This window comes from Panthera pardus, unplaced genomic scaffold, assembly GCF_024362965.1.
Source record: "Panthera pardus isolate Hobbes unplaced genomic scaffold, ASM2436296v1 HiC_scaffold_22, whole genome shotgun sequence".
Lineage (NCBI taxonomy): Eukaryota > Metazoa > Chordata > Mammalia > Carnivora > Felidae > Panthera > Panthera pardus.
Genome location: NW_026526788.1, coordinates 12427093 through 12439390, shown reverse-complemented (window position 1 = coordinate 12439390; position 12298 = coordinate 12427093). Strand labels below are relative to the sequence as shown.

The 12298-nt window shown below is 38.2% G+C and overlaps 1 long non-coding RNA gene across 5 annotated transcripts in view; it reads right to left on the bottom strand.

The window, feature by feature from the left end:
- LOC109255400 (uncharacterized) overlaps positions 1-12298 on the bottom strand; it is a 62226-nt gene that overhangs the window by 30361 nt on the left and 19567 nt on the right. Inside the window, exon 4 of one of the 5 annotated variants that reach the window (XR_002075221.2) lies at positions 604-798. The exons of 2 other annotated variants lie outside the window; for them this stretch is intronic. This is a non-coding gene — a long non-coding RNA (uncharacterized LOC109255400). Of the gene's footprint in view, positions 1-281; positions 799-3603; positions 3800-12298 lie in introns of those variants that run through there. 2 more of the 5 variants (XR_002075219.2, XR_008425047.1) reach the window with 2 other exon arrangements.

The window sequence follows — 12298 nt, the reverse complement described above, 5'->3', positions numbered from 1 at the left end:
TGTGTACATGCATACATGGATATATACATACACACATATGGATATATACAGAGACACACGTTTGCCTTCTAATAGCAAATGGCTGGATATATAAGAAACAGTGGCTTTACCTCTGGAAATCTGAATGGGGGCAGCTCCAGAGAGGAAGACTTTTACTTCTCACTTTATAACATGTTATAATAATAAACTTTAAAGGTACTGTTGATATTATCTCCGGGAAAAAGTTTCATTTCTGTGCTCATTAGTTAATGTTGTTAAGAAACAAAATTCAACTGAGTAAATTTTAAATTTTAAAGATCTTCTTGGCTTTATTCAGTGATTCATGAAATGGGCAGCATCCTGTTTAGCAGACAGAAAAGAGCTGTGAGAGGCTGTACAAAATAAAAGACTTTTATAGCTGGAAGGGAGCAGTAACAAGAAAGTTATACTAGCAGGAAGTGGACTGGCTGGGGCAGTCACTTTTCTTTAGGGGATCAGAGGAGTCTCTCAGGCAGACTTCTTCACTAGTGCTGATCAGGTGATTAGTGACTCATTGGTTTAAGATTCCATTTCTGGGGGAGATCAAAACTGTAATTAAGTCTTGGTGTGATGACATGGGCTTACCATAAGTGACTCCATTTTGGTCCTGTTGTCTTGTTTTTAACAATGTGAACTAAGCGTTAAGTTGAACTTTTGTTTCAGGTTTCTCTGTTGTTGACTGAGAATTCCTTCTTCCAGTAGTTGCTCTGTTTTCAATAATATCGTTGTCTATGTTGAGTCCCTTTTGGGCTTCCTTTCCCCTTTCTGTAGTGTCAGCACCTGGTAAGAAGATATGATCCCTTACCAAGGAATCTGATCGCATTAAAGGCTGCAGTGTTCTCATCAGGCCCTGCATGAGCAGTTGATACATCCAACAATAGTAAAATGGGGGCTGCATGGTCTACTAATGACAGTTTCTTAAGTGGGGGGGGGGGGTTAGTAAATTTTATTAAACAATAAAAACCCTTTTTAGGCTGCCTTCATTCTGTTGCTTGAATGGCCATTTTTATCCAGCAGAAGTAGTTAAAATGAAGTGACACAAGAATTCAAAGGTGAATTAAATTCTTAGATATTTTCAAAGAATGATACTATTTACCTCAAAATCATGTATTTGTTGTATATCAAATAAGTTTCAACATTCAGAGGAGACTACAGAAATATGAGATCATAGAAATCAGACTGCTATTAAGTTTTACTTCTTTTGGTATCTCTTCTCTGGATTTCTCATTCATGAACCCCATTTTTAACCATCCATCCACTCATCAAATACCATATTTACCAAAATAAATACTATGACCAGGACTGGATTAAGATTTGGGCATATACCCAAATCTTTTTTTAACTTGTTTAAAAAAAAAAGTAGTGTTTACACTACAAGTACAAATATATGAAACAAAAAGGAAAAAAGGGGCGCCTGGGTGGCTCAGTCGGTTGACTTCAGCTCAGGTCATGATCTCGAGGTCTGTGAGTTTGAGCCCCCGTGTCAGGCTTTGTGCTGACAGCTCAGAGCCTGGAGTCTGCTTCAGATTCTGTGTCCCCCTCTCTCTCCGCCCCACCACTGCTTGTGCTCTGTCTCTCTCTGCCTTTCAAAAATGAATAAACATAAAAAAATTTTTTTAATAAAAAAAAAAGAAAAAGAAAAAAAAAAGAGGGTGACTCTGTAGCTTAAAAAAGCTAAAAAGCTAATGTCTTTGGACTATTAACTAAGTTCAAGATGTTGAACCTTGTTTATATCCAGAGTCCAGAAAGCACATTTTAAAAATGATGAGATAATTAGAAATTTAAATTCTTCCGGGATACTTGATGATATTAAAGCTGTTTAATTCATTTCTAGGTGTGACAGTAGCATTGTGGTTATGTTATAAAAAGGAGTGCTTTCTCAAACATACTGAAATATTTGCAAATAAAATCATATGATGTCCGAGACTTCCTTCAAGATAATATAAAGGTGTGGGGGATGGGTAGGGGTGCAGCAGAGATAGCACTGGCTATGAGTTCATGATTACTACGGCTGAGTGATGGTACAGGGAGCTTGTTATTTTATTTGGTTTCTTTCGTCCACTTTCAAAAAAATTTAGAAATCTGCCCTCCCTCCCTGCCTCACAGGGGAAAAAAAAGATAGAGATTTTCTCCCTACCCTCTTGGAGTTTTCAGTCTTAGAGATAAAGCAATATTCACTGCGTAACTAAAAGATGAAGTGTGTTAAAGATGAGAGTGCAGGGGTGCCTGGGTGGCTCAGTCAGTTGTGCTTCTGACTCTTGATTTCGGCTCAGGTCATGTTCTCGTGGTTCGTGGGATTAAACCCTGAATTGGGCTCTGCGCTGAGCAAAGCCTGTTGGGATTCTCTTTCTCTCCCTCTCTGCCCCTCCCCCCTTAGTGCACCTGCGCTCTCTCTCTCTCTCTCTCTCTCTCAATATAAACTGAGGGTTGCTGGAGGGGAGGTTGGTGGGGGGGGGGGGTTAAATGGGTGATGGGCATTAAGGAGGGTACTTTTCGGGATGAGCATTGGGGGTCCTATGTAAGAGATGAATCACTGGGTTCTACTCCTGAAGCCAAGACTACACCGCATGTTAACTAATTTGAATTTAAATTTAAAAAAATTAATAAACAGATAAAAGAATTTTTTTTTTTAAATAAAAATGAGAGTGTAGGGTGGCAGCAGACCTCACAACCTGAGCAAGCTACCTGGAGGTGGAGAGAGACGTTCGTTGAAAGTTTCTTTGATGAAGTTTGGTTGAAACTAAAATTGGAAGGTGCGGTGGAATTGTGGGAGCGGAAAGAGAGAGGCATATGGCAGGCAGGAAACAGCATGTTCCAAGCCCTGGAGAAGTATGCATATATATATGTAACTTACATGCTGTACAAGCCAAAATAGGATTTAAAGTTAAAAACTCAGCTGAATATTTTGTTTGCATATGTCACAACATTTATCTGAACTTGAAAGAGGTACATCCACGGTATCTTTTGCCATGTCACCCCCAACTACATGCGACTAAATTCAAGGAGCGTTGTTCTCAGTATCACAGATGTCAAGTTGAGTAACATATGGTTGCTTCCTTTAAGAGCCTCACAGTCTAATGAGAGTGACAGAGAGATCTATACCTGTCTATACTTGTCAAAATGAAATATGACAAGGTCTCTACTGATAGGATAAGCTGAAGATGGGAGGGGTATAGAGGGGGAGTGCTTCATTCTGCCTGTTAGAACAGCAAACAGCTCAGAGAAGAGAATGGCACTGGGGCTGGGTTGTAGAAGTTAAGTACGACTTGGTTGGTCAAAAACAGGGAAGATAGGGCGTTCAAATCAGAGGGAACAGCATGAGCACAGGATCAGAAGCGTGAAAAATATATATTGCGTCTGGGGATTCCCAGGTCAATGCTGTAGGTAGAACATACAATTAAAATAAAATTTAAACCATCTCTTTGGTGCTGTGATAACATGTCACATGCATGCCTGCATTTTTTCAAGCTCTTCACAAATAAATAAACCTGTACTGGCTTTAGTCACAGGAATTTCAGGAAAGGAAATGCCTAAGTAAAAATGAATACAGATAATGTGGAACAGTGGATAGAAACAGAAGCTGGGTCAGGATCTGTCTCAATTTTTTATTCATCTAAGAAACCAATGACAGGTACAGTTGAGATAGTACCAAAGCATCAAAGTAAGCTTTTGATAAATGAATTTGGCCATTTTCATGATGCTAGAACATCCTTCCTGGCTCTTCTCCTTCTGACCACCTCTGGATTTGGTAGTTTTTCCAAGCTTTGTCCTGAATCTCTCTCTTTTTAAACAAACAAACAAACAAACAAACAAACAAACAAACAAACATTACTTTCTTTTTTTCATGGCCTCAAATAGAGACGCTTAAGACTATATTTATCAACAACTTGAACGTCTCTTCTGAGCCCCAAATGCATACATCCAAGTGCCTTCGTGCCATCCTGACTTGAACGTCACACACATGGAAGACAGAGAGAGCTGTGCTCGCTCTGCCATGTCAATACTGCCTTGAAGCCCGTCCTTCCACATCTTCGTTAATGACACCACCTTCCACTCGGATATTCCAGCCAGAACTTGGAAACTATTCCTAACTCCTCCCTCTTCCTTTTCTACACATTCAAACTCTCACTAAGACCTTTTAGCTTAGCTCTCCCCAGATCTCGAATCTCTCCATATGTGTCCTTTACTGCTGTCACCCGAATAAAAACCACTGTCTTCACCAGCTTCCACCAGTTGCCTCCACTATGCATTCTCCGTCTTAGAAAGACAAGGTTAGGTAATTTCTCCGATTAGATCCCTTTAATGGTTTCTTTGCTCATTGATACAATGCAAAATCCTTAATAAAGCTAACAGCGTCCTGCAAGATCTGACCCCTGCCTATCTCTCCCATCTCATTTCTAATTATTTGCTGTGTTACTATTGTATTAGCTTATAGGTTCTTGAATGTGTTAAGATCTTTTCCAGTTCATAACCTTCACACTTGCCCTTTCCTGCCTGGGAAGTTCTTTTCCACTCTCGTGGCTGGTTATCTCTTTTATGCTAAGCATTAGCAGGGGCTTAGATAGTGAAAATCACTTCCATCACTTACCTGGCTGGAATACTATACATGGATAAAGCCAGCCACAAAGTTTACAGGAAGCAACTTCTCCCAAGAACATGCTATTTCTCCCAAGGACAAGTGTCATAACAACGTCTTTGTTGAGTGATTACTGTCTTCTGACTTGTTAAAAAAAACTCTGTTCTCTAAAACTATAGACTATTAGAAGCTTTGGTATTTGAAACTTTACATTAAGAATAAAATATCCCACTCTGTCTGGAGATTCTAAGACACTTTGACACAGAGAATCAAATTAGATTCCCAACCCAGGTACAGAGCTTAAGATAAGGGGGTTCTGGATATACCACTCTGCATCTATCTTAACTTTGTAGTTTCCATGGAAATAGGACTGTGGATCCTTCTCAGACCTGATGTTGACCTCTGATCTGCTTTCAGTCTACCCAAACGCTGCTTCATTTATATGTCCCTCAAATTCTACTCTTACCCCAAATCCTATAATAACTTTATCTTTTCTTTGTTTGGTCAGATGCCTCACAATTCTTCTTATCCCTGGGATTTGACCTGAGGGCAGAAACTCCATTGGAGTCAACAGTCCAAACTTTAAGAATCAAGAAAGGGCCTTTTTCTTTAAAACAAACAAACAAACATGGCATAAGAAGAGACACTCAGATCAATGGAGCAGAATACAGAACCTAGAAATGGACCCACAAATGTATGGCCAACTAATCTTTGACAAAGCAGGAAGGAATATCCAATGGAATAAAGACAGTCTCTTCAGCAAGTGGTGCTGGAAAACTGGACAGCGACATGCAGAAGAATGAACCTAGACCACTTTCTTACACCATACACAAAAAAATAAACTCAAAATGGATGAAAGACCTAAATGTAAGAAGGGAAGCCATCAAAATCCTTGAGGAGAAAGCAGGCAAAAACCTCTTTGATCGTGGTCACAGCAACTTCTTACTCAACGTGTCTCCGGAGGAAAGGGAAACAAAAGCAAAAATGAACTATCGGGACCTCATCAAAATAAAAAGCTTCTGCACAGCGAAGGAAACAATCAGCAAAACTAAAAGGCAACTGACAGAATGGGAGAAGATATTTGCAAACAACATATTAGATAAAGGGTTAGTATCCAAAATCTATAAAGAACTTATCAAACTCAACACCCAAAAAACAAATAATCCAGTGAAGCAATGGGCAAAAGACATGAATAGACACTTCTCCAAAGAAGACATCCAGATGGCCAACCAACGCATGAAAAAATGCTCCACATCACTCATCATCAGGGAAATGCAAATCAAAACCACAATGAGATACCACCTTACTCCTGTCAGAATGGCTCACATTAACAACTCAGGTAACAACAGATGTTGGCGAGGATGTGGAGAGAGAGGATCTCTTTTGCATTGTTGGTGGGAATGCAAGCCGGTGCAGCCACTCTGGAAAACAGTATGGAGGTTCCTCAAAAAATTAAAAATAGAACTACCCTACATCCCAGCAATTGCACTATTAGGTATTTATCCAAGGGATACAGGTGTGCTGTTTCAAAGGACATATGCACCCCAATATTTATAGCAGCACTATCAACAATAGCCAAAGTATGGAAAGAGCCCAAGTGTCTATCAATGGATGAATGGATAAAGAAGATGTAATATAGATACACAATGGAGTATTACTCGGCAATCAAAAAGAATAAAATCGTGCCATTTGCAACTATGTGGATGGTATTATGCTAAGTGAAATTAGTCAGAGAAAGACATATGTCTTTATATATATCATATGACTTCACTCACATGAAGATTTTAAGAGACAAAACAGATAAACATAAGGAAAGGGAAGCAAAAATAATATAAAAACAGGGAAGGGGACAAAACAGAAGAGACTCTTAAATATGGAGAACAGAGGGTTACTGGAGGGGTTGTGGGAGGGGGGAATGTGCTAAATGGGTAAGGGGCATTAAGGAATCTACTCCTGAAATCATTGTTGCACTATATGCTAATTAATTTGAATATAAATTTAAAAAAATAAAATTTAGAAAATGCATACATACATATATACATATACATACATATATATATATACACATATACATACATATATATATGTGTGTGTGTGTGTGCACGTGCAGCCAGCCATCCCTCATCTACATCCCAAATCATCAAATATTTTTTATCCACTCTCTTTAAAATTTTTGAATTTGTTAAAAAAATGTTTCATTGTATTCATATATAAAGCAGCATTATAAGCATCACTGCTTCTCACTTCCAAGAATATCCTCTAACCCAAACACATAAAATCATGAATAAAAATGGGCTTACCACAACCAATCCTTCAGAAATACAAGCAATTATCAGATAATACTATGAAAAATTATATGCCAACAAACTGGACAACCTGGAAGAAATGGACAAATTCCTAGACACCCACACACTACCAAGACTCAAATGGGAAGAAATAGAAAATTTGAACAGACCCATAACTAGTGAAGAAATTGAATCAGTTATCAAAATCTCCCAACAAATAAGAGTCCTAGGTCAGATGACTTCCCAGGAGAATTCTACCAGACATTTAAAGTAGAGTTAATACCTATCCTTCTCAAGCTGCTACAAAAAATAGAAACAGATGGAAAACTTCCAAACTCATTCTACAAGGTCAGCATTACCTTGATTCCGAAATCAGACAGAGACTCCACAAAAAGGAGAATTACAGGCCAATACCCCTGATGCAACGGATGCAAAAATTCTCAACAAGACAGTAGCAAATCGAATTTAACAGCATGTAAAAAGAATTATTCACCATGATCAAGTGGGATTCATTCCTGGGCTGCAGGGCTGGTTCAATATTTGCAAATCAATCAATGTGATACATCACATTAATAAAAGAACAGATAAGAACCATATGATCCTGTCAATAGATTCAGAAAAAGCATTTGACAAAACACAGCATCCTTTCTTAATAAAAACGGGATAGAAAGTCGGGATAGAAGGAACATACTTAAACATTATAAAAGCCATTTATGAAAAGTCCACAGCTAATAACATCTTCATGGGGAAAAATGGACAGCTTTCCCCCTGAGATCAGAAACACAACAGGGATGTCCACTCTCACCACTGTTGTTTAACATAGTGTTGGAATTCCTAGCATCAGCAATCAGACAACAAAATGAAATAAATGGCATCGAAATTGGCAAAGATGAAGTCAAAGTTTCACTTTTTCCAGAGGACGTGATACTCTACATGGAAAACCCAAAAGACTCCACCAAAAGTCTGCTAGAACTGATACATGAATTCAGCAAAGTCGCAGGGTACAAAATCTATGTACAGAAATTGGTTGCATTTCTAAACACCAATAATGAAGCAACAAATAGAGAAATCAAGAAATCAGTCTCATTTACAATTGCACCAAAAACCATAAAATACCTGGGAATAAACCTAACCAAAGATGTAAAAGATCTGTATGCTGAAAACTATAGAAAACTTATGAAGGAAACTGAAGAAGACACAAAGAAATGGAAAAACATTCCATGCTCATGGATTAGAAGAATAGATATTGTTAAAATGTCAATACTACCCAAAGCAATCTACACATTCAATGTAATCCCAATCAAAATTGCACCAACATTCTTCTCAAAGCTAGAATAAACAATCCTAAAATTTGTATGGAACCACAAAAGACCCCGAATAACCAAAGTAATATTGAAGAAGAAAACCAAAGCGGGGGCATCACAATCCCAGACTTTAGCCTCTACTACAACACTGTAGTCATTAATACAGCATGGTATTGGCACAAAAACAGACACATAGACCAATGGAATAGAATAGAGAACCCAGAATTGGACCCACAAATGTATGGCCAACTCATCTTTGACAAAGCAGGAAAGAGTATCCAATGGAAAAAAAAGACAGTCTCTTTAGCAAATGGTGTTGAGAGAACTGGACAGCAACATGCAGTAAAATGAAACTAGACCACTTTTCTTACACCATACACAAAAATAAACTCAAAATGGATATGTGAGACAGGAAACCATCAAAACCCTAGAGGAGAAAGCAGGCAACAACCTCTTTGACCTCAGCCGCAGAAATTTCTTATTCAACATGTCTCCAGAGGCAAGGGAATTAAAAGCAAAAATGAACTATTGGGATCTCATCAAGATAAAAAGCTTCTGCACTGCAAAGGAAACAATCAACAATACTAAAAGGCAACCGATGGAAGGGGAAAAGATATTTGCAAATGATGTATCAGATAAAGGGTTCATATCCAAAATCCATAAAGAACTTACCAAACTCAACACCTGAAAAACAAATAATCCAGTGAAGAAATGGGCAGAAGACATGTATAGAAACTTCCAAAGAAGACATCTAGATGCCAACAGACACGTGAAAAGATGCTCAATGACACTCCTCATCAGGGAAATACAAATCAAAACCACATTGAGATACTACCTCACACCAGTGAGAGTGGCTAAAATTAACAATTCAGGAAAAAACAAATGTTGGTGAGGGTGTGTAGAAACGGGAACCCTCTTGCATTGTTGGTGGGAATACAAGCTGGTGCAGCCGCTCTGAAAAACAGTGTGAAGGTTCCTCAAAAAATTAAAAATAGGTCTACCCTACGACCCAATAATGGCACTACTAGGAATTTATCCAAAGAATACAGGATTGCTGATTCATAGGGGCACATGTACCCCAATGTTTATAGCAGAACTATCAAATGTCCATCAACTGATAAATGGATAAAGAAGATGAGGTTTATACATACAATGGAATACTACTTGGCAGCGAGAAAGAATGAAATCATGCCATTTGCAGCAATGTGGATGGAAGTGGAAGGTATTATGCTAAGTGAAATAAGTCAGTTGGAGAAAGACAGATATCACATGTTTTCAATCATATATGGATCTTGAGAAACTTAACAGAAGACCATGGGGGAGGGGAAGGGGAATAATCGTTACAGAGAGGGAGGGAGGCAAACCATAAGAGACTCTTAGATACAGAGAACAAACTGAGGGTGGATGGAGGGGTGGGGGAGAAGGGAAAACGGATGACGGGCACTGAGGACAGCACTTGTTGGGATGAGCACTGGATGTTGCATGTAAGCAATGAACCACGGGAATATACCTCCAAAACCAAGAGCACACTGTACACACTGTATGTTAGCCAATTTGACAATTAATTACACTAAAAAAAACAACAACAACAAAGAAGGTCCTCTAGGTTTTCTGTTGTTTGCAAAACATATATATTCCAATTACATGAACAGCAACAATTACAAAAAGCTTCAACAAGTAACACTTGTGCCTAATGTACCATGTAACGATGTCATTATGTAGTTTTAATACCAAGAACATTCTATTTCTAGAAATTGTAAGAAAATGGATCTTTCTTTTGAGAACATCTAAGGTATGTGAATATTTGACTTTCAAATGCCCAACATACGGCTGGTTGCTTCCTGCTTTCCTAATCTCCCCGTGTGAACCACAGCCATGCTATGCTGAATTCATGGAACTGCCCAACCCAACATCTCTTTCCATCTTCTTTCTCTTCTCCCAGACTTCCATTCCCTTACTGGTAACAACTGTCTTTAATCTACACCAGAAGCAGAAAAAGCTGAGCTCCTGTCTATTCTCTTTTAGTGCACGCTCAGTTACACCACTACTGTATGATCTTAAATAATTTTACCTTGTGAGAGACTTTTTTCTCATCTATAAAAGGAGATAATAGTACCTACCTGAAAAGGTGGTAAGGACTTTTAAAATAAAGCATGCAAAGCTTTTAGCACAATGCTTTGTTGGCAAATGCACTGTAAATGGTAGAATTATCTCCAGGACTATCTTCAACAAGGGTAACAGTCCTTCCTAAACCCATGATCTTAACTGAGTGATATAAAAATTGTGCTTGTGATAAAACTGTTCCTTGAAAAAGCAACAATGACTTTGGAAGTAAAATCTGTCCTCGTACTAATCGTGTGGCTGCTGTAACAAATTATGACACACTTAGTGGCTTAAAATAACACAAGTTTATTATCGTACAGGTCTAGGGATCAGAAGTGTAAATGGATCCACGGGCAGCTTTCCTTGCGGAGGTTCTAGAGGGAGGACCCACTTCCTTGCCTGTTCTGGCTGGCTTCTAGAGGCCACCCACATTCCTTGGCGTGTGGCCCCGCATCACTCTGGCCTCTGTGTCTGCCATCACATCACCTTCTCTGCCATGGCCGTTGTCTCATCTCATCTTTCTTCACTCTGACCCTCCTGCCTCCACTTAGAAGGACCCTTGTGATTACCTGGTTACACCGGATAATTCAGGACAATCTTCCCTTAACTTAACCACAACTGCAAAGTCCCTCTTGCCGTGTAAGGTAACATATTTACAGGTTCCGGGGATTTGGATGTGGATATGATTGGGGCTATTATTTAGACTATCACAGTCATTTAAAATAATCGGGCCATTTCACACGTACCCCAGTGTTTACAGCAGCACTATCGACAATAGCCAAAGTATGGAAAGAGCCCAAATGTCCATCGATGGATGAATGGACAAAGAAGACGTGGCATGCATATATATATATATATATATATATATATATATATGTATATATGTATATATATATGTATATATGTATATATGTATATATATATATACATATATACATATATATGTGTACATACATATATATACACACAATGGAGTATTACTCGGCAACCAAAAAGAATGAAATCTTGCCATTTGCAACTACATGGATGAAACTAGAGGGTATTACAATGAGCAAAGTTAGTCAGAGAAACAGAAATATCATATGACTTCACTCATAGGAGGAATTTAAGGTACAAAACAGATGAACATAAGGGAAAGGAAGCAAAAATTATATAAAAAAAGGAGGAGACAAAGCATAAGAGACTCTAAATATAGAGAATAAACAGAGGGTTGCTGGAGGGGTTGTGAGAGAGGGGATGGGCTAAATGGGTAAGGGGCATTAAGGAATCTACTCCTGAAATCACTGTTGCACTATATGCTAACTTGGATGTAAATTAAAAAAATAAGTAAATTATAATAAAATAAAATAAAATAAAATAAATCAGGCTATTTAACCTTCTGGAAACTGCCCTTAAATTTCCCCAGAATATACACAAAACTTTCTATTTTCTCATTTTTCACTAATAAAGTTTGCTTTTCTTTAGATGCAACCAGTTGATAAAAATAATGCCATTGCTGATTCAATATATTTTTTCTATTTTGGTTAATTATCAATGTTTTGATACAATAGCATACTACAATTTCACGGCAAATATGTATTCTGTGTAATCAGGATAAATCGAGAAGCAAACAGCTATTATGATATTTGTCCTCTGGGTGAGTTATTTCGTACTCCCAAACAATGTACTCACCAACTTAAAAGACAAGCTTTTTTTTTTTTTTTAATGTTTGTTTATTTTTGAGAGACGAGAGAGAGCATGACTGGGGAAGAGATAGAGAGAGAGGGAAACAGAATATGAAGCAGGCTCCAGGCTCTGAGCTGTTGGCACAAAGCCTGACACAGGGCTCAAACTCACGAGCCGTGAGATCATGACCTGAGCTGAAGTCAGATGCTTAACCAACTGAGCTACCGAGGCATCCCCAAACTTTTTTTATTGTGATTATATATATATATATATAATCGATATTGTAAGAAAATGTATATGTTTCTATATATATCAGAAAATGTATATGTCTCTCTATATATATACAA